We start from the raw sequence: 25102 nt of genomic DNA on the forward strand, positions 1-25102 counted from the left end.
AAAAGGTTTAAGATACGATAAATAGCCAAACAATATATTGTACCCTCTTTTAAAGTGTTTTAAACATTCAGATTGTTCGTATTTTTGTTGGTCCTATTGTCCGTCTGTTGGCCTAACACATATTTCTGGAACTCTTTTTTTCAGATACTTATGACCAGAAAGACTATAATCTGGTCAACAGCTTGATAGTCGTGAGGTGTAACGTTTCGACACGTTTCGGATCTGTTAGCCACCATCAAATCCTTGTTTGACAACATTTTAATATTTTCAAATATTAAATGAACTTTAAATATTTCGAAATATTATCCTCAAGTAGTACCGAAAAGAAAGACTTCACACTTGATTAGAATCATGACCGTGATGAGTTGTAACTTGCATTTTTTTGTCAGATATTTTGGACACCTACTTCTTGTTAGTTTATATCTTGAATTGTACAATTATATTTATTGAACTCATTCGGCTGGTAAAAAATGACTTGATATAAGTCAATGAGTCACCATTGATGAGTTGCAACTAAGTACTTTTTTCAGATCGGTTAGACAGCTACTTTCTGTTATCCAATACTTTGAATTTGAATTACGAGTTGGAAATTCTATACACAACATCGTGTGCATTCTGGTTAAGGATCTCAAAGAATTGAGAAAATATGGTCGTGTTTACACAGCAAAATCCACTCTTAGTACAACCAAATCTATGCATCATGACTAGACCTATATATATTAAAAGTATATGTAGGTTATGTTTTAAAAAACTACCTCGGTTTTGTGTCCATTTGTATTTAGAAACTCATTTAAGATTGGTACTAAGCTTATTATTAGGAACGCAAAACGCGCGTTTCGTCTAAAGAAGGCCCACAAATGACGCTTGAATCCAAATAGTTGTAAAACCAAACCAAATACTAAGATGAAAAGCATTGAAAACCAGAATTTCAAAATACCGCTAAGAGTATCTATACTTGAGGTAAAGAAATTGTATAATTCAACAAGTTATAAACCGTAAATTCTTCAAAAATGAACGAATAAAATATAGTTCATGTCAACACACAAGTCAGGTGATAACTCCAGTGATAAAACGTCGTCCACCAAATGTGGAATCGTACCATACGATGGCCGAAGTAAGTCGACAAAAATACAATTTAAACTTTGTATAGTACTGTACAGAAAGTTTGTACATAGTACTTTCTTGTCGTTTTACTTCCTGGTTAAAAGATAGTACTCTGTACAGAAAGTTTATACATAGTACTTTCTTGTTATTTTACTTCCGGGTAAAAAGATAGTACTCTGTACAGGCAACTTTGTACATAGTACTATCTTGTTGTTTTACTTCCTTATTAAAAGACAGTACTCTGTACAGAAAGTTGGTACAGTGTACTATCTTTTTATGGGATCAGAAAGTACAAGAGCAGAGTTTGTGGAGACTAGCTATTTGATTTATCGACGTATTTTTATCTGGGTTTTTCATCATGTTCATCGACTTTAATGATAAATTTAAAGGGAATGCTAGATATAAATTTAATGAAAGTTTGTTGCCTATAATTAAAATTATAACTAACAGTGTTTCGGGACTTTTTGCTTATACTATTAAAACATGGGTCCCTTTTCAAAAGTCTCCCAACTATTTCCTTGGTTTAGCAAGGTATTCTTTGATATTTTTGTTACGTGTATACGCTATGATAGGCACCTGGGTGAAGATTTCACTACATTGTTTGTCTTTTTGCAGATTGCTCCAATGTTTTCTTATAACCTTACTAAGGTTTTTTGCCATTGGATTATATTAAGTAATGGGAGTGAGTGGGACATTCTTTGTATCGGCCTTCAATAAGGTTGTTTTTTCTGCTTGTGGTATTTTTAACGTTTCTAATAACATTCTCTGTTTTATATTTACAGTATTCTCTTTCAACTAACTTATCTTGTTAGTTAGTTAAATGTCTATCTAACTCATTGATGTCACTATTATTTCTAATATGACATAGGCAATAAGAATGCAATCTTTCTTGACCTCATGTGATTCTATTCTATTAATGGAGTCTTTTGTATCTTGAATGTAAAAGTTATGCCTCTTCAATAATGGTTTTAAAATTAGATCCAGTAATCTTCCAATGCCTCTCGTGGGAGAGATATAGATTCTTACACTACAACAAGTGTATTACGATATTTCTCCACTCGAGACAGTTAAATTTTATTATTTAAAGCGCGAGGCTTGCCGAGCCCTTTAAATAATAAAATTTAACTGTCGAGAGTGGAGAAATATCGTAATACACGAGTTATAGTATCGGAATCTGTTTCTCTAATGCTTTTTATCGTTCTTTTTCAAAGATTTTCAGAAAATTGTGCTCTGTATATGCGACGTTATCAGACAAGGTCGCTTTTTTGATGACGTCACAATAGGAAAATTGAGAAGCAAACAAAACATTTTGACGTCATAATTAAATTTCGACTAATCATTTGCCGAGAACAGATTTTTCACTAGTGAGGAATATAAGAATTACACTTTAATATTGATGATTGGACGGTAAGGAATGTTTATGTTTCCAACTATTTGACCATCTCGAAATGCCTCATCAATTATATCTAGATTGATTTAATGTATTTTTGGTGTTTACAAAATGTATAACACTTTTTATCAGAGGTTTTTCTGTTTTATGCAGCTTATCCAGAAACAAATAGCATATGTATAAATGTTATTTGTCACTTTTGGAAGAAAAAACATTGACTTTTTTTCAATTTATATATATTTTGTCCAATTACACATATTATTATTTTTTTTTTTTTTATAATAAATCAAATGATTTGTGTTTCATTCATAAACAAAACCCAATGATAATTAGGAACACAAACTTTCTGTACAGTTCAAGACATTTTTAAAAGGAAGTTCAACTAATAAATGTAAAAATGGTGGTTATGTACTTCTTGATTCCATAAAAATATAGTACACTGTACAAACTTGTCTGTACAGAGTACTATCTTTTTACCCGGAAGTAAAACACGAGAAAGTACTATGTACCAACTTTCTGTACAGAGTACTATCTTTTTATCCGGAAGTAAAACAACAAGATAGTACGATGTACCAACTTTCTGTACAGAGTACTATCTTTTAATAGAGCATTTGCATTAATCAAGTATTTGCTGGCGTATCCGTATCGACGTATCGTATTACACGTATATGAGGAAAGGATAAATTAAGGCTAGCTGGTCCCGATGAAAATATTTCATAATGCCTTAAAATTTCATTGACATCGGGGTGAAATCATTATTGTAAGCAAATCTACCCGATACGTATACGTCGATCCGTGCACGTATATGGTCCGAGAACACAATTAATTCGTAGTGCATTTCTTTTAGAACCTAAATGAAAATAAAAAAAATCCCACCTGCGCTTTCTCAAAGAAACTTTTACAGTGTGTTGTACTACTTTTGGGACAAATTATATCAAATTTATAGAAAACTTCATCGCCTCTAACTCAAAATATGGACAATTTTATGCTTAGGGCGTCTTGAAATCTTTTGACAGCTTCCGAAGTGCTCATTTTCAACCTTTATCAGCTGGACCAAATCACTACTTTCCTTTAAAATTCTGGACCCAATTTTTTTTACAGTGTAATTTCATTCCCCTACTTGCAATTTGAGGCATTGAACATGGAGAAATAAATTTGGATGGGGTATAAAAATTAATGGCAAGTAACCCACTGTCAACACTAGGGACTATATCGAGGGACGACAATGGTGGTCTCGGACCATATAGATACGTGAATAATGCAAATGCTCTATTAGAAGTGGGACATTTAAAGACGTATCGTATCCGTTTCTGATACGTTGACGTATCTGAGAAAATATCTATGAGTTAGTGTTTAAAGGGGCACTAGCTCTCAAACTCATGGTCACCGATTTGACTCAAATTCTTATATTTGATTTATAACAATGTAAAACATTTATCCACACTACCAAAAGTCTAAAATAAACAGTATACAGAACATGGTGTAGATAATATCTAGGTTCGTTTCGTGTGTATGTTAGCTCAGACACCATCTAATTAACTATTGATTTGACCTCATATGACCATATAAGCAATGTAAATATAAATAACAATATGAATAGATTAACCCAACACGTGCAATTGGATTTTTATAGGTCTGTTTGATTTTATCTTATAGATTAAAAATTTATGTTTATCATTGTTTTCAAGTTAACGGTATACGAATGATTTTTATATAGATCGAATCAGTAATCAAATGATTTACCGTAGTTTCAATTTCATTGTTGACATTCTTTTTCTTTAAATAACCTGTACACGTATAATGCATGCGTTGTCAATCTCTAGCTAGGGGTTAAATTGAAGTTCACATGAATACGGATTAAATGAGGTCGACTTATTCACTTACAAGTGAATGAGTAATTATCAATGTTTCTTCGCTTAATTTGACAAAATTGAACCAATTTGGCTGCTAAAAGCGAATTATTATTTCACTATTTCACTTTCATAATTGATTGAACAAAAACAATCTTACCTAAGATTTTTTATATATCTCGTAGCTAGTGCCCCTTTAATAGATTATTTTCAGTTTTAAATATATGTCTTTCTATGTTTGATATCTTTCTTTCCTTTATACCCATTGCTACACTCTTTTTATGAACACTCGTGTATATGTAATCACTCGATATTTAAACCATCACCACTTCTTCGTCGTGAATTTAATATTTATGAGTCCTTCTGTAGCCATGTGTATAATACGAAATTGTGCAATAAAATCAAAACAGCAATGGTACAATAGATATTTGCCATATTGTGCATATATACAAAGGAAACTTCGTTTAGAAAATCGGGACTGTGTGGCAAATATATTAAAATCTACAGACTTGAATAAAGAGATTTTACTTATAAAGTTTTAAATATAGTTTAAACACTTCTTCTAGGGTTTATTGTTAACAAAAAGTCACTATAACAACTATTCAAAAACAAAACTCGTATTAAGTCCGAGATTAAGTCACTAAAGACGAGCGCACCATAGAAGGTGTACTTCACTACATATTTGAAAAAAGGATTGCCTGCTACATTTTAATTTATAAATTTAGTTTAATTTTATCAATAATCAATTCGACTCATATGATATGGATGTGGATGATTCAATTCCCTTTTATTAGCAAATCTAAAGTAAGTGTATAAATATTGTTAACGTTACCTTTATTTGTTTTAAATTTCAACTTCACGCCTGGGTAGTTCTACTAATTTAAATATCAAGTTTCAAAACATATACAAGTATTATAGATTGACACGGAAATTACGTGATTGTTATATGTGTGAAAATGTTAGCTTCTGTTGTCGTCCGTGCAATGTTTTCATGATTGTATTATACTGTAATATATGTTATATTTATAGCATAGTATTCCGAGTTAGACAAATAAACTTTCGAACGCGTAGCGTGAGAAATTTATTTGGCTAACGAGGAAGGCGTTGTTATAAATGATTTGTGACATGAATGACACGCCCATGATAGTCCGTGCAAAAAAAAATCACGTTTGGCGCGAAAATCTATCAGAGCGCATGATTCTGAAGGAAGCGATGATGGCAGACGCATTCTCTCTACCCTTAGAGTCTCTACCAGATTGGCTTGAAATTGAAAATGTAGATAGGGATGATTTACTTTTCTCTCAGGTGTGTATTATTTTTTAATTGAAATAGAATGATTTACGCTTATAATTGTCATGTTGAGGCACGGACCCCCCTTGTTTGCCAAAATGTTAAAAAAAAATGTTTTTATTTTTCCATATGTATAATTTACTACAATATTAAACTTATACCAAGTCTTACAAATTCATAACCAGTCGATACCATACCTTTTCTACTATCTTCACGATCCCCAAGCGAAAATATTTGTTTTTACCTTGGGGCCCCAAAAAGGGAAGTCCATGTTCAAAATACATGTGCTTTTAATCGTGAATCGGTAAATTTTTAAGTACTGTGATGTGATGTCATTTATATGCCCCATATTGGACCTTTTTTTTTTTGGAAATATAATTATTTCATTCTCTTGAAACGATTTTTTACTAGTTTGCAGGTTCTTCAAGAAGTCGAGGAAGACATGTCGTTAGCCAATGCGTCGGAAACAATAGAGGAGAATATTAGACTGTCGCAAATTCATCCAAATATGGAACCATTTTATAACATGAGTGTATCTGAAGCTGTGGATTACTACCACTTGGGAACATTTGAGCTAGGAGATTTCTTGCTAACCGACTTCAAAGATGAGGATGTCGAACCAGTGCGTTTTACCGCACCCGTTTAAGATGAGGATGTCGAACCGGTGCGTTTCACTGCACCAGTTTCAGATGAGGATATAAAAAAGCTGATATCGTCTCAAACAAACGCGAACACCAAAAAGAATACAAAGTGGTCTATTGGTGTTTTTAATGAATGGAGAATCGCAAGATCTAAACATGGCGATAGTATTGTTACGGGACGGGGGTGTCCCATAAGTAAAAGTTATTTATATGAGGTTATAACACTGATTACTATATTCTTGGTAAATTCTAATATAGAGCTGTTAACTCAGGTGCCGAGTTACAAACTAAGTTATACTGGTAGCGTAGCTGGCAAAACGGTTAAGGCACTGATCTAAATATGGTAGCACAGAAACTCATTAACATTGGCTTACTAATTACATGTACAACAGACAACAAGATTGATTAATCTTCACAATTTATTATATACAAACAATCAATACTATTACAAGCATTAATCCCATGAAAAAGAGACCTCCCTTTTTGGTACGTTAATCGTTTGTCAACAACGTAGTAAGCGTAGTAAAACATCTAGGTCAATCATGGTTTGGTCCATTTATCCAACGGGGATGCAAAGGTACATGTATTGCATCGACTGCGGCACTTTTGGTTTGCTTTGCCTTTGGTAAGTTTCCTTGGTATCAGGAGTGACTGCCCTGGTAGCGGGCCGCAGTCTATCTGAAGACTGTTGTGCACTTGCTTTTATATCTCTGTCCCACCAACGTCTCGTGCCCCTATGGAGATGGTGGGCAAATTACGTTTTGCTGATTGGATGCTGATCTCAGGTCATTAGGTCACTGACGTCAATAAACATAGTGATGCAAATGGCGGCGATCGGAATGTTGACATTCTGTCGAGTCGGGAAATGGACAAACGGGACTTATCTAAGCTTACTCTTAACATGTATGGGCCCCGGTTACATTATTCATGCCTTACGCTAATACAATAACAAGGTAATAAAGAGGGAACATGTGAAATAAAGATAAACAGAAGGTGGGAACCGTCGTTTGAAGTCAGGGGACCCCCCATGGTCAAACAGTGAAGACGAACTCTATTTTATTATTCACAGAGACCTTACTAACAATATTTACATACAATGACAATATATAAGTATACACAATGTTCATCAAATGTCTTTGTATACGCGTTGGCTAACAGTAAACGACGAACGCGAAAATAGAATAGAGTGTTTACTGAGTAGCCTGAAACAGTCGTATTTACAAACCTACAGCTTATACCCTAAACCGTAACAGTATTGCTGACATACACATGCTTGAAGCTGCCGAAATGAACCACTGGCTTCAACGTTTCGTGATTGAAGTGCGTAAAAAGAAAGGCGAGGAATATCCCCCCCAAGTCACTCTATAGCATAATATGTGGATTGCGCTATTGCAAGGACATGAACGTGAATGATAAGAACTTTCTTGACGAGAAAGACTTGAGATTTGTTACTTTCAGACGCGTCCTTGATTCTCGGATGAAAGAACTGTTATCAAAAGGGTTCAGAACAAAAGTTAAAAGAGCTTATCCTCTCAAAGGCAAAAGGGGTTTTTGGAATGACGAATTCTGTATCGCTCCAGCATACTGCTTTTTTCTATGCATGCAAACATTTTGGTTTGCGATGACGAGATGAACACCGTAATCTAGAATGTTCCCAATTTGAAATTGGGACCGACCAAACTGGAAAGTATGTGCGCTTCATAGGGAGGAGTACAAAAACTTTCAAAGGAGGTTTATCCGATCTTAGTCTGGATAACAAGGATATCAAACATTATTCCGAAGAAGGTAAGACATTTATTTGTAATTTCTTAATGGTTCTTTATGTTGCTTTAATATATATATAAGTAAGAATATGCTGTATAATTGCCAATGAGAAAACTCCACCACAGACCAAATAACTTGTATATAGAAGTTAACAACTATAGGTCCCCGTTCCATCTTCAACAATGAGCAAAACCCAAACCGCATTTATAGACGGCTGAATACCCATATTTGATTGCATTGTCAGTACTTTTAACAGTATGTTAAATGTGATTTTCAACCCATTACAAAACAGGATTAAATAGATATGACGATATTAAAGATTGTATCCAGTTTTCACTTGTTCTGTGCATGATAAGTTTTATTTGTTAATTTCATGTTGCTTTATTATTTAATATGTAACTATATGCAAGTAATATTCCTAAGAATTTTGTGTATATTATATTTTAGTTTAATTTTTAATAATTTGCCGTAAATGTAAAGTCAAATATTTAATTGACGAGATATTTTCATCTAGTTTTATTTTTAAATCATCTATCTGTAAACTTCATTAACTTTTCTATTACCATTGTAGGTCCTCGATGCATTGCTACACATTTTCAGAAATATTTAGAGGCGCTCGGTAATGATGGCATCTTTTACCGTAAATAAAGGCAACAGTAGTATACCGCTGTTCAAAACTCATAAATCCATGGACAAAAAACAAAATCGGGGTAACAAACTAAAACCGAGGGAAACGCATTAAACACAAGAGGAGAACAACGACACAACACCGAAACGCAACACACACAGAAACGGACCAAGCATCAGACAAAACACCACGAGAACAACAAATATAACATGAAAACCAAATACATGAATTTGGGATAGACAAGTACCGTACGTGCCACGTCTTATCTCAATATCTCAAAAATAAGAGAAAACACAAACGACTCAACGTTAAAATGCAACACACACAGAAACGAACAATAATATAACAATGGCCATCTTCCTGACTTGGTACAGGACACTTTTAAGGGGGAATAAAAGTGGTGGGTTGAACCTGGTTTTGTGGCATGCCAAACCTCGCACTTTAATGGCAAAGTTAAATATAACATTGAAATGACAACATTTCAATGTTATATATACGTAAACCACTCGAGGGAAATTCTGAGCAAACTATTAGATATGGAAAGCAGGCTGTTGGCATTAACAAATTGTACCTTTTCATGAAGGAAATTTGTCAGAAAGGTGGTATTCAGGGCAATTTTTCAAATCATTCAGGCAAACGTACATGTGCGACTCAACTATACCAAGCAGGGATCGAGGAACAGGAAATAATGGGCAGAACGGGGCACAGATCAAATGCTGTCCGCAACTACAAAACTTCATATGAAACAATACAGAAAAAGGTTTCAAATGTGCTTAATCCGCCTCGAGATGCCACCGAAACTGCAGAAGTATCCTTTTTCGAGGAAAATTCTAGTAATGAACCGACTACTGAAAATACGAGTGTGTTAGCCACACCACCGATGAAACGTCAACGGACCATACCAGAAATCCTTAAAGACGTTACAAATACTAAAGAGGTTGTTCAATTTTCAAATTGCAACTTCAACTTTTACTAACTAAGCTCTGCATTTGAACAAAATTTCATTTCAATATCTTATGATCAATTTTAGGTTTTTTATGTTTCAAAAGTACAAAGAAAATTTGTAAAAAAAAAATCGGTTCTATCTTGAAATTAATGCGTAGACGTTACATGTTTTTGGTTGTCTGTCTGGCGGAGAAAACCTACACAGATTTAAAGATTTGTATTTTGTTATAAGAATTCTAATAAAATTGACATGGCAGTTTTCCCATTGAATTATATAGGCCCATGTGACCTTTCATGCAATATCATTTGGTTGCTTCAATTTAGAGCATACATTTTGGTACGTGCTTGTCGTCTCTGTGTTATTCCATAAAAAGATCAAAGGAAAAAAGAAGATTCATGTAACAAAAATACTAATTATATTTATTGCTCTAAAAGTGATGTTTCTACTTTATTTCAGTACTAAATAAAATGTATACTCTAAATTGAAGCAACCAAATAATATTGCATAAAAGGTCACATGGGCCTATATAATTCAATGAGAAAACTGCCATGAAATAACCAACAACACTTTAACCAATATTGCACGAGTAAGCTCCGCCTCCTTAGGAAAAGGTTACACCTACAAAAAAAGCACACACACAAATGTCAATTTTATTAGAATTCTTATAACAAAATACAAATCTTTAAATCTGTGTAGGTTTTCTCCGCCAGACAGACAACCAAAAAAATGTAACGTCTACGCATTAATTTCAAGTTAGTCCAGATTGTTTACATACAAGAAGCAAGTATGTAGACAAGGTTTTGCGCGGATAATTTTGAAGCCCTTTATAATTTGTTGTTCGGTGTGAGCCAGGGCTCCATGTTGAAGGCCTTACATTCACAGGCACTTGTCTCAGAAAAAAAAATTCCTATATACCTTATTATAACACAAGGTACTTAACTTGCATTTTAGAAAAATGTTAGGTGGTGACGAAGTTCCGTTATATGCCGCTTTATAGGCTGTCAACCCCTCTAAAGCTTGTTATATCGTAAATCTAAATTGATTTATCTATACAATGGTGTATAACATGCCTACATTTGTTGTCCGAATCATCCGTAGCAATCCTACCAAAGCATGTCAATCGTAATAATTTTGCAATCGGCTGAAGAATTGGCAATAACCGGCCGCAGTAAATAATTTATTATAAACATCGTTTTAAAAAAAACTGTTAGTTTTCGTATGAATAGAACTTATCATACAGTTAGTAAAATTGTATGATATACCGTGAAAAAAATCTAACAAGTGTTGTTTGTGGTATGTCTAATAAGTTACAAATTTTCCCATGACGTCAATGCCTTTCAGACTCTCTCTTGACTTTACGTATGAAATGAAACAAGATCAGATAACTCCGAGAATCATTTAGACTTTCCCATAGAATTGACCAATCGGAAACCGAGATATACAAGGAGCATGACGCGTTTATTGTCAATTCTTCAGCCGATTGCAAAATTATTACGATTGACATGCTTTGGTAGGATTGCTACGGATGATTCGGACAACAAATGTAGGCATGTTATACACCATTGTATAGATAAATCAATTTAGATTTACGATATAACAAGCTTTAGAGGGGTTGACAGCCTATAAAGCGGCATATAACGGAACTTCGTCACCACCTAACATTTTTCTAAAATGCAAGTTAAGTACCTTGTGTTATAATAAGGTATATAGGATTTTTTTTTTCTGAGACAAGTGCCTGTGCTTACATTGACCTATAATGGTTTACTTTTTTTAAATTGTTATTTGGAAGTAGAGTTGTCTATTTGGCAATCACACCAAATCTTCCTATATCTATAACTGATACATAAATTAAACAATTATTCAACATTATTTATATATATCAGAAATGAAAGAGATAAAAAAATAAACTTTGCCCTTTCCTTTTCCCCCAATCTCTTTTTCCTTTTCTCGATTACTTGTACTATTTTTTAAAGCACGTAAATAATTACTTGAATAATAACCCATATATACGTTTAGATACGTCAACGAATCAGATACGGATACGATACGTCTTTAAATGTCCCACTTCTACTAAGAAGTGGGACATTTAAAGACGTATCGTATCCGTATCTGATACGTTGACGTATCTAAACGTATATATGGGTTATTTTTCAAGTAAATATTTACGTGCTTTAAAATAAATAGTACTAGTAATCGAGAAAAGGGAAAAGAGATTGGGGGAAAAGGAAAGGGCAATGTATATTTTTTTCTCTTTCATTTCTGATATATAAATAATGTTGAATAATTGTTTAATTTATGTATTAGTTATGTTTACATACTTGCTTCTTGTATGTCAAAATCTGGACTTACTTATATTTATTGCGCTAAAAGTGAGGTTTCTACTTTATTTCAGTACTTATAATACAATTATGAAAACATTGCACGGACGACAACAGAAGCTAACATTTACACACATATAACAATCACAAAAAAGTCATGATTTCCGTGTCAATCTATATACTTGTATATGTTTTGAAACTTGATATTTAAATCATTAGAACTACCCAGGCGTGAAGTTGAAATTTAAAACAAATAAAGGTAACGTTAACAATATTCATACACTTACTTTAGATTTGCTAATAAAAGGGAATTGAGTCATCCACATCATATGAGTCGAATTGATTACTGATACCATTAAACTAAATTTATAAATTAAAATGTAGCAGGCAATCCTTTTTTTAAGAATTGAATGCTTCTTTTTGTAAATTTATTGGGTGGTAAAAGCGTTGACCGAAGTACATTTTGTATGAAGCGCGGAAGCGCTTCATTCTAAAAATGTACGCATGGTCAACGCTTTTACAACCCTATAAAGTTTCAAAAAGAAGTATTCAATACTTATAATTACATTTTTTTAGCTAAAATCATGAAAACACGATTTTTATCCAGTTTTATTTAATTCACCTGTGCACTTTATTGTGGGACCTCGTGTCATGCATGATAAATGTTATTGTCTGATGCAATTGTTTACGGAATAACATGTTAGCCAATCAGAATAACGTATTATAATGAAACCTACATCTAATGTAATTATTCAAATATGTAGTGAAGTACACCTTCTAGGGTGCGCTCGACTTTAGTGACTTAATCTCGGACTTAATACGAGTTTTGTTTTTGAATAGTTGTTAATGACTTTTTGTTAACAATAAACGCTAGCACATTAAGAAGTGTGTAAACTATGTTTAAAATTTTATAATAAAAATTTCTTTATTCAAGTCTGTAGATTTTAATATATTTGCCACAAAGTCGCGATTTTCAGAACGAAGTTTTCTTTGTATATATGCACCATATGGCAAATCTCTATTGTACTATTGCTGTTTTGATTCTATTGCACAATTTCGTAATACACATGGCTACAGAAGGACTCATAAATCTTAAATTCACGACGGAGAAGTGGTGATTGTTTAAATATCGAGTGATTAGATATACACGAGTACTCATAAATTGAAAACTATCATGTAATAAAAAGAGTGAAGCAATGGGTATAAATGAAAGAAAGATATCAAAAATAGAAAGACATATATTTAAACCTGAAAATAATCTATTAAACAATAACACATAGATATTTTCTCAGATACGTCAACGTATCAGAAACGGATACGATACGTCTTTAAATGTCCCACCTCTATAAGGAAGTAAAACAACAAGATAGTACTATGTACCAACTTTCTGTACAGATCGAGTACTATCTTTTAACCAGGAAGTAAAACAACAAGAAAGTACTATGTACAAACTTTCTGTACAGTACTATATAAAGTTTGAATAGTATTTTTGTCGGCTTACTTCGGCCATCGTAGAATCGACCTACTTGTTGCACAAACACATCAAATGCTTGTAATTTGTCAGAGCATTGAGAGCCAAAACTTTAGAAATAAAGTGCCACATACTACTTTAGTTATATTTGCCTGTGGTAGAAAAAGGCTAGTGTTATTAGAATAAATCAATAAATGGTACGTTTAAAAAAAAATGAACGGATCGATAATGTTCATAATTAACACAAAAGAGTCGACTTCTAGACTAGTGATCCAAATGGGGACGAAACGTTCTCCAGCGATGGCATTGACTAAGACTTAGTAGTTGCCAAAAATGTAAAGATACCTAGAGTTGACGCTTTTATTTTTTGATACATTATCATGAATATATGCAGTATATTTTCTGTCACATTGAATCAATAATTCAGATAAGTGGTTACTAAAGATTTTTGGAGTATATTTATGACTGTATAAGCACAACAGCTGTTTTATGCGTAATGGTGTATAAAAACAAAAGACGAATCAGACAAAGAGTTGTAAATGCAATAATGCATTGAATATGCTATAATTAATGTGATGTACTTTTAAATAACAATTGGCATGCAAAATAAAAAAGACAAAAAAAACAAATTCGACTGGGTTTGATAAAGCAAAAGGAATTATGTTTTATTCAGTTTTGTTGTTACGAGCAAGTGTGGATTCATCTAAAACAACGTCGACACGTTTTCAATCAATCAGTATGTCTCTTTATCATGGACATTAGTGACGTTCCTGAGCAATTTGAAAGTTACAATCGAAGTATAGTATGCCACAGAAGAAAAGTGATTACAGAATGACGACAACAGTTCAATTGTCATTCTCATTTCAAGTGTAGGAGATAAGGCGTATAGATGTTGTGCTAAAAACAGTATAACCAGAAATCCATGTTTCCTCTAAATGGCTTTAATCTTTCCATTATCTTTTCCCAATCTCTGTAATCAAACAAGAAAAAACATGTCATTTGAGAATCGATAAACACAGAATAAAACAGATTTTCTAATCATTTCCATTTTTTAAAGATTGCTACACTTCTAGTTTCCTTTGGATAACATTTATTTCATTCACCGAACTTGAATTCGTTTTTAAACATTTTAACCTTTAGGGATACTTAATCCCACAATCGTGTTGATACACATTGAAGTACATTTGATATTCTCGGAAAGATACTAATGTTTTCATATGATTTGCATATACTTTGCAATACAAACGATAATTTAAAGCTGCTCTTAACTGTTTTGTTAATTTATGTATCGATTAACTATTTGATGACGTTATTCAGAAAGTGCTACGTCGTCAATGGACGTATCAATCATACTGGTTAATGTGAAAAGGACATAATATTCGACTTCAACATAAAGAGAACAAGGATATGTAGTATATAAAAAAGAAGATGTGGTATGATTGCCAAAGAGACAACTATCCACAAAAGACCAAAATGACACAAACATTAACAACTATAGGTCACCGTACGGCCTTCAACAATGAGCAAAGCCCATACCGCATAGTCAGCTATAAAAGGCCCCGATAATGGAACATCACCATCTATAAATGGAAAATTAACAATAGGGAACGAAACATCGTCTCTTTTGTCGTAAATTTTAGTGTGTAGTTTCCCGTTTAAAACCGAAATATCTAAATCCAGAAAAGGACAATTATTACCGAATACATTTGATTTATTTAAAGTAAGTTCCTTTGGGGTAAATGTCAGCAGTATATTGAGAAAATTCTTGATTATTTTACGAAAAAATATCATCAAGATAACGGTAAGTGTTGTTGAATTTATCAATTAAATGCAATTTCGACGGGTATGAATGCCAATGAGACAACTATCCATCTGAGCCATATATTATTTATACTGACGTCATAATCCAACAGATAATGTAAGGACAACAAAGTATTTGCTTTTCACATGTTTTTGTGAATGGCAATTGTTTGATCTCATCTAATAAATTAATTATAAGGAACAAGTGGTAAGTATGCTGAAGTTTCTTATTATCAACATATTTGTTGAAATGGAGAAAGACTTGGTCAACAAATTGTCAGCATTTCAAATGGAACGAACTTTGCGACTCTCCTCGTCGAATTTTTTTTTCATATGAATTGGAGTTCCTTCAGACACTTGTAAAAAACTAAGAAGACCAAAGAAGCCAGGTCAAAATATTTCACATTCAGATATAGTGATGATACATCAGTCCATAAGTTCAACATACTGGTAAACAGACACTTTAATACCGAGATAACAATTAAATGTGAATACACATTTGATATATAATACTAAGCTATTGATAGAAAATATAACTATTCAGTAATATTTCTTTACCCGCTTTAGCAAATTCTATTGCTTCTTTTTTCGTAAATCCATATGCCCAATACATGCATTCCATGTAGTTTTGACTGTACTTTTCTGCAGCATCGTTTAAAAGAATATCTCTACACTCATCCATCCATTGCTTGTCTGTTCGCGCCTGTAAAGATACAAATCTCAATAAAAGAGGGACGAAAGACACCAAAGGGACAGTCAAACTCGTAAATCTAAAACAAACTGACAACGCCATGGCTAAAAATGAAAAAGACAAACAGAAAAACAATAGTACACATGACACAACATAGAAAACTAAAGAATAAACAACACGAACCCCACAATATAGTTTCGGTAATATAGTTTCGGTTACATACAAGTTGTGTCCATTTAAAATGTCTGAAAGGCTTTAGAATATTATAGCCTCCTTTTAAAACAAAACGATACTACTACAACAAGCTTCTAGATTTCATGGAGAAATTTAAGCAATCAAATACTACCCATATCAGGTGGACAAAGCGAGATAACCCCTTTAGATTATGACTTAGCTGTGCTAATGTATTATGAATTATTACAATTATGCTGATTTATTAGATTAAGGATATATTATTTTGCTTTCGTATTCGGAAAGGCTTGTTTTCACTCCTTCGTGATCGTCCAACTTGTCGTGAGTTATCCGTTAAACATTTCATACTTTCTTCACCTTCTCTTTATCACAATCGAAAAAAACCAAAACTAGTAAGTCTGCTTTTAAATTGACGAATATGATGACATTAACATGAACTATAGAAGCAAGTATTGATTCTAATTTTCAAAAATCATTTTTTTCTGAAGCAATAAAGCTCAATATTTTGTAACTTTACAAGGTAGAAAATTGGGAGCCTTTTACAAACGATTTTCGGGTTGTAAATATAGTGACACTGGATGGACGCACACTGTAGTTCAAATAAAGTACAGTAACAACTTTTTTTATCACCTTCAGTTTACCACTCTTTAATACGGTGGCAGAATGCGGCCATGAAAGAAAAAAAATGTATGTCGTTCCCTCAAGGTACATGTCGTTCCCTCAAGGTACTATGTCGTTCCCTCAAGATGTTATGTCGTTCCCACAAGATAGCTATCTCGTTCCCTCAAGATGCTATGTCGTTCCCTCCAGATACAATGTCGTTCCCACAAGATAATTATCTCGTTCCATCAAGATACTATGTCGTTCCCACAAGATAGTTATCTCGTTCCCTCCAGATACTATGTCGTTCCCACAAGATGATTATCTCGTTCCCTCAAGATAATATGTCGTTCACTTAAGATACAATGTCGTTCAATAAAGATGCTATGTCGTTCCCACAAGATACTATGTCGTTCTCACAAGATAGTTATCTCGTTCCCTCAAGATACTTATTTCGTTCTCACAAGATAGTTATCTCGTTCCCTCAAGATAGTTATCTCGTTCCCTCAAGATAGTTATCTCGTTCCCTCAAGATAGTTATCTCGTTCCCTCAAGATAATATGTCGTTCCCTCAAGATGTTATGTTGTCCCCTCAAGATGATATGTCGTTCCCTCAAGATACTATGTTGTTCCCTCAAGATGTTATGTCGTTCCCTCAAGATACTTTGTGGTTCCCTCAACATAGTTTTAAAATTGCATTGATATTGCTATGTTGAGGGAACGAGATAACTATCTTCAGGGAACAACATTGCATCTTGAGGGAACGACATATCATCTTGAGAGGAAAACATAGTATCTTGAGGGAACGACATAGAATCTTGAGGGAACGACATGCTATCTTGAGGAAACGACATATCATCTTGAGGGAACGAGATAGCTATCTTGTGGGAACGACATAGTATCTTGAGGGAACAACATACCATCTTGAGGGAACGACATAGTATTTTGAGGGAACGACATATCATCTTTGTATTGAAATTGCTATGTTGAGGGAACGAGATAACTTTCTTCTGGGAACGACATAGTATCTTGAGGGAACAAGATAGCTATCTTGTGGGAACGACATAGCATCTTGAGGGAACGACATAGTACCTTGAGGGAACGACATAATTTATTTTTCTTTCATGGCCGCATTCTGCCACCGTACTTTAACGTCATCAAGCGATCAGTTAAAAATAATAAAATATACGGGGTTTCAAACCGAAACCGAGGGAAACACATCAACTTCAGGAGGAAAACAACGGAAACATCAGGAACACAAAACTGCAACAGAAAAACCCGCCAACTTACATAGAAACGGACTATTTGATACAAAATGCTATAGTCATGATTTTGTACATCGTTTTGTTTTGAATGGATAAATGATATGGCCATTACACGATATGGTTACTAGAATAATGGATCATTTGTCCAAAAAGGATGTTCTCACACTATTTTTTTTTTTTATCTAAGAACAAAATTACCGTAGCACTATTTGTCACAACTGTTTTGAATTTTTGGTCCTCAATGCTCTTCAACTTTGTACTTGTTTGGCTTTACAACTATTTTGAACTGAGCGTCACCGATGAGTCTTATGTAGACGAAACGCGCGTCTAGCGTAATACATTATAATCCTGGTACCTCTGATAACTATTATCTATTTTTTTGTGTCTCTTATTCGCTTTCAACAATTTTATCTGATAAATACACACTGCCAAACCAAATTATGTTATTAAGTTAAAGACGCCTCTGGCTCAACTTTAAAATTTTAATCTAATTAAAGTTTCGTTTTTGGGTTCTGTTTTTTAGCATTTTTGGCACCTTAATTTTAACAACTTGCATGTATAAGTATGCTGCATAAACGAGGGTACACAATGAACTTCGGCCATTCTTTAATGTTACAGACGCCTTGATGAGATCGTTGTCATCATTGAAAATCTGTTTTACAGATGACTAATGATATCTTCCAATTTGTCGGTACCCGATCCCAACTTCATCCTCGAATATCTTCTTAATCTTTCCAAGCACCTAAGATCACCACCACGCTTTGTTGAGAGTAGTGTTAGCTCTCTAGTTTTCTATGTTGTGTATTGTAGACTTGTTTTTCGCTTGATGTTTTTAGGGGTTTTGTTTTTGCCTTGGCATTGGCAGTTTTCCACATTGAAAATTTCATTAGTATCATTTGCATTACGTGTATTGAATTAATCGAAGTACAAACTTGCCACATAGTTCATAGGGTTTAAATAGTGAATTACACTTTTCTTTTGTCATGTTTTTGCATGAACACACATCAAAATCCAAAACATGTTCATATGGTATTCGACCGATTAAACAGTATTCAAGTTTGTACCAAGATTAAGAAATACAGTCAACTTTTTAACTTGCCAACAACATAAGTGTTCCAAGATAAATATTCTTAGCTTATTTGTCAAAGAAGACGTTGTTTATTTAAGTATTTAGTTTTGATAAGCCGCAAATGCTTGCAAGAGAGACGATAAGACAACTAACACGGAGACCCTATAAAAAGGCAATTACATCTACTAAAGATGTTCAGACAAATTATTTATATTATTTAAGATTAAATATTACACATTCAGTTATGAAATAATGAGGATAAATACCAACATTGGTACTGATTTCAATAATGACGGTACCTCAGATAACATAAAATGAAAGTTTTCAGACAATTTTATTGCATAAGTGTCGTTATTCCTTTTTCGAAGCAATAACAATCTGACTTGTTTGATGGGGTCATTCGACGTTACATTTTGAGTGAATGATAATGTCATACAGATATTGATTTCAACTAGCCTTTTTTTAACTGAATTATTTGTAGGCAACGTCGGATAACAGGAAGTGACAATGGTTGGTAATAGCTCATATTAGCCCTAACAGACAGGTACAATGTACCGTCTTTCAATTTCAAAGAGATCAAAGAAAAATCCCAAGCACATTTGTGCACAATCTCAATTTTCAAAACATCAGCGTATTCCCCGTGTTATCACAACAATCAGTTTGGAATATGAAGTTTAAGCCCCAGAAGATAAATGTAACATTAGTAATTAAACTGACCTGGCCTTTTTGGACATCCCATACCAACGAACATAATGTTAGAATCATAACGAAATGCATAGTCAGATTTATATGAATGTGTGGAACAGATCTGCTGAAACAGTCTTACAATGACAAATATCCTATTTCATGCAAGCTTTCATACAGAATTATTGATTGACACTGATATCGCTTTACTATATTAATTTAAATTTCTTCAATATTTACAAATATTGATTTTTGATTAAGTATTACATGTTTTAAGCATAATAGTAGCAGATAACTAATGTTGATCAGTCGTCAACACTAGTCATATTTCAAACAATATAACAGAAGGTACAATGATAACAAAGTGTATTAAAAATTGTCCACAATATAACTTAGATATGTCGGTTAAGTGTAATATAAGGATGACGACAGAATTCCAGTGATACAAAACAAATAACATTGAAATACATTTTGATTTTTAAATAGTAAAAAACTAAGGTTTTTGTGAAGCTTATTTTTTTTATGTGAATATTCCTAATAAAATGTAAAATCACAAAAATACTGAATTTAGAGGTAAAAATCAATTCGGAAAGTCCATAATCGCATTGCAAAATCAAATAAAAAAACACATCAACAACGAATGGACAAGAACTGTCATATTCCTGACTAAATAAAATTCACGAATAATACATTCTTGTCTTAAAGAATAGATACTAGATATTTGTCATCTTAGTTATGCGTCATAAAGTTGTTATATTTATCTTTGTAAATCTATAACTTTAACTGTTTAGTCCTTTTGTGGTAATACATTATTACGGACTCGGTACTTGTGTATCTTGTCAATGCTCTTTTTTTTCTGTGGTAATTTTTTGTATCTTTATCTTCCGTTTTCGCTTATGTGATTTGTCTATAAGCCATTTTATTTTTTCTCTGTTGACATATGTTTTGTTATAGGGATTAATATTTTATCACAATCAATTATAACTGTTGTACCCCTAATTTTGACATTTTGTTATTTCTGCTTGTTTTGTTCATACATTGCTGTCAATATAATGGAATGTTATGGGACTGTCATAAAAGTGTGAAGTTTAGCTAGCTATACAATACCGAGCTTTATCTAAAATTTTCTACATAAGGAAATGCTTGCACTTATTCAGGAATATGACAGTTGTTTCTATTCATTTGATGTGTTTGAGCTTTTTGATTTTGCCATTTCCTGAAGCACTTTCTGATATTTTTTTCCTTTTATTTTTGGTAATTTTCCTTTTTGTGAGATATGTATTTCAAAGCCTCTGATACAATTTTAGATAACTATATTTCAAATAATTCATTTTACAAATTTAATTGTAAGGTTATGCTTAACAAAAACCGAACTTTTTAATGAAAGTATAGAAAGTTATGTACGTCAGATAAACATTTGGTTATAAATATTAGCAAATCATTAAAAAATCATAAACATTTATGTCTTTAGTCATGTTTTGATTGTAAATTATCGAAAACAGCATTATGCACCCATTTATTCTGTTTTAATAGTTATAAAGTGCTTTAGTTTGTACTAGAATTTAGTAAGTATAGTTACAAATAAAGGCAACAGTAGTATACCTCTGTTCGAAATTCATAAATCGATAGAGAAAAAACAAATCCGGGTTACAAACTAAAACTGATGGAAACGTATCAAATATAAGAGAACTACGAAACAACAGAGACGAAACATTAAAATGTAACACACACAGAAAGGAACTATAATGTAACAATGGCTATTTTTCTGACTTGGTACAGGGCATTTTAAGAAACAAATGGTGGATTGAACCTGGTTTTGTGGCATGCCACACCTCCCGCTTTTAAAAATGGAAATGTTAGTTATAACATTAAAATGTCAACATTACATGAAAGGACTACAATACAAATAAATGGGAGAAAATATAAGACAGAGAAATAAACGAATAATAGCCAACAAAAGGTAAACTCGTCATAGATACCACGATTAGATTTTTTACGATAGACGCGCCGTATTTCTTCTACAAAAAGCTAACTAGGGGCGCTCAAAGTGAATCGTAAATACAAATTTAATTCTGGTATCTATGAAGAGTTTATATAGAGTTCGAAATTGATAAGAACTAATTTGAAGACCTACGGTCACGAAACACTTTGCAAAATTAAGCTACGGTAACAATTTTATTGGATGAAAAAAACCTTGGTATTTCGAAAAATTTAATGTTTAGTAAACAGTTGATTTATAAGTATGACCAAATATATGATAAGTCCTGCCAACAGTTTACACTGATGTGCTGCATACTGGGCTGGTGATACCACCGGGAAGTAATCAGAGTTCTAATATCTTCTAAAAGATATTTAAATTCAAACTTATACTAGAATGATTCTGGATCCTAAGGTATTCTAATATTTACTGTAACATGGACGATTATTGGAAAAGAAGTCAAATCACAAAATACTGAACTCCGAGACAAATTCAAAAATCAAATGGCAAAATCATAAACTCACACACATCAAACTTAAGAGTTTAGATAAGCTGCAATTGTTTGACAAAGAGAAAATACATAAGCATAATACATAATTTTAAAACCGATAATAGACAGTAATTACAACAAAAGATTTCTGACTAGTTTGTTACTACTCAAAAAGTTTATAACAAAAATACCGAATTCAGAGGAAAATTCAAAACGGAAAGTTCGTAATCAAATGCCAAAACACAGCAAACGAATGGATAACTGTCATATTCCTGACTTTGTATAGGCATGTTTTTTTAGCTAGATAACTCTCTCACTCATCCACTTGTCCTAACTCGGAATTCAAATCACTTGGAGACAAATAACGCAAACATAAAATACATATTACTAGCCTAGTCAATATTCTATATTTCTTTATTATCAGGCATTTAATGTACTGCTTGAGATTTTTATTTTCAGATTTTGCAATTATTCAAATGAGTTAAAACTAGATTGACAATAGTTTGAATGCTCTATGTTTCAGCTGATTCTAACAAAATGCTAATATTTAATGTGTCATTGAATTACATTTCAAAAGTAGTACTTCAAATGATTTTTTTTATTGATATGTTATATCCTTTTTAATTTTTAACAGCGAAAGTCATATTTGAAGTTGGTTAGGCACCTTCGATTCTAACATTCTAACATTCAATCGTGTCCAACTTGTTGAACAAATATTAAATGTCTGGATGCTCTGATATGTTGTATTATTAAAAATATTAACTGGAAATGAAGTCGGTTTCACTTGTGTGGCTTATCCTATCTGGGTTTAAGAAAAAACATAATTTCTTAACCAAATACTTATAATTATTATATGATGTGCATATCTATATATACTTAAATTGGGTTGGTCAACAAGAATTTTTCTCTTGGTTTACACATCGATAAACCATATTTCCGAAACTACCTATGTAACTTCGTCTGTGATCTTTTCATGCGCAATACACATGCATGCAAGGAACCTCGAGATTTTGAGCAAATTAAGATTGAAAAACCAACAAAAAAACATAACAGTTGTTTCTATTTTAAATAATGCATAAATAACAGAAAAGAATAAATGCATTAAAGCTTTGAAAATGTATGAAATTCAAATTCGTTTACTACTCCGGGAAATTTCACGAATGATTTGGCGATTTTTCGATATTACAAAACATGACGTCATACGAATGAAAACCTTTCGGGCGAAATATTATTTCGATTTCGATATTAAGATGGCGGCTTATTCCAGTTACGACATGCCATTCTCCTTTTGGTAGTAAATATTTATGCCATCAAACAAAAATAAAAATAATTAAAAATCTCGAATAATTGGCTGAATAATTATAAGGATTAAACTTATTTTTTCTAAAAGTTATTGATTTGTAAACCGGACTTTTATTCAGTTTTTGAGTTAGCCTCTAGAAAAAAGGTGTTTAATCCTGTAATATACTCACATCTTAGTCAAATTTTTTTGGGATTGGTTTCTCACTGGTAATCCTATCACATCTCCTCATTTTATATTAACCTTTATCTTAAAAAGGTATAATATGGGTATTGTCATATTTGTTAATTTTATCACACTATTTGTAGGTTAAAAAGGTGATTGGCGTCATCAACAGTTTGCGTAGTATTCCTTGACAATTTATTTCTAAAGTGTTTTTTTTTTATTGAATTTCGTCCAAATATTGTGTGTTTGTTACGTAAATCGTGTTGCCATATTTATAGGCGGTTGATGTCACCAAAAGCTAGTCTCATTTATATTACTAAGTTTGGTAGACACATCCTTAAAATAGTTTTCAAAATAATATGTTTTTAATTCCAATTTTTTATTTTTAAATTTTTCGTTGATAAATATAAAATAACCAGCCCTATCCTTATAAACAATCATTAAATAAGACCCACATATTTAATAATTTTCTCGATTGATTGCAGACATTTAATACATTTTTGTCGTATATCATATCAATGTTTTATAACTTTGAGGTATTTCTCATAAGCACCAATTAAAAGTTTTAAAACAAAAACCATTTTTTAAGTTTACACCTCACAAGAGATAAAATAACTCACCGGACTTGCTTGTACGTTCCATATAAACAGGCAAAACGTTAGAAGTATGACGAAATGCATAGTTCCCCGTTAGAGTATTGGTATGACAAAACAGTGAGTCCGAGGAAGATTCTATTTATGTGGAATAAAGATCCCTTGTTACAATACTGATGTCGTATTTTATGCAAGCATCCCGACGGAATTATTGATCGGCACAGCTAATGCTTTCACTGTATCAAATAAAATATCTTCAATATTTACAGATAACTCATTACGAATTAGGTACATGTATTTATCTTTTACTTAAGAGATATGTAATGTTTATGGAGGCGGTGTCTAGCCATATTGCAATACTACACAAAATACTGGAAAAACATAGAAAATACAGGTATGGTTAATCAATTCACATGTAAATGCAGCTACGGATGTTTTTCACGGTTTATATTTCATAAATATTACACGATTGCCTTAACGTATAGATTCTAGTAACTGACGTTGTTTGTCATCTCAAGAAGCGTATTACAGTAGTCCTTTGTTTGTTTGTATGCCTATTGCCTTCACTGTATAGTCTGTTCTCATGGTGGTATTCATTATACTTGGCTCTGTATTTATACATCCCGTCATTGTGTTATTGTTTTGGGATAATCTTTGTTTTTTTAATTTTTACTTATATGCTTTTGTCTGTATGCCTTTTTTGTTTCTTGATTATAAATGACGTGGCTCTGTAATTATACATCCCGTCATTGTGTTATTGTTCTATGATAATTTGTGTATTCTTTGTCTTTTGTTTTTGGTAATGACCTTTGTCTGTGTGCCTTTGTTTGCTTGTTTCTTTCCTGCATGTGTACTTATACATCTCGTCATTGT

The 25102-nt window shown here is 32.7% G+C and overlaps 1 long non-coding RNA gene and 1 pseudogene across 1 annotated transcript; one reads left to right on the forward strand and one right to left on the reverse strand.

Moving 5' to 3' along the window:
- Positions 1 to 5559: 5559 nt before the first annotated feature.
- LOC134705612 (uncharacterized) lies at positions 5560 to 9643 on the forward strand (annotated as a pseudogene).
- Positions 9644 to 13841: 4198 nt separating this feature from the next.
- Positions 13842 to 24555, reverse strand: LOC134704912 (uncharacterized). The gene is made up of 3 exons (XR_010105435.1): positions 24257 to 24555; positions 15761 to 15905; positions 13842 to 14372 (listed from the first exon to the last, which is right to left on the reverse strand). It is a non-coding gene; the product is annotated as an uncharacterized LOC134704912 (long non-coding RNA).
- Positions 24556 to 25102: the final 547 nt, after the last annotated feature.

This window comes from Mytilus trossulus, chromosome 2 (assembly GCF_036588685.1).
Source record: "Mytilus trossulus isolate FHL-02 chromosome 2, PNRI_Mtr1.1.1.hap1, whole genome shotgun sequence".
NCBI lineage: Eukaryota > Metazoa > Mollusca > Bivalvia > Mytilida > Mytilidae > Mytilus > Mytilus trossulus.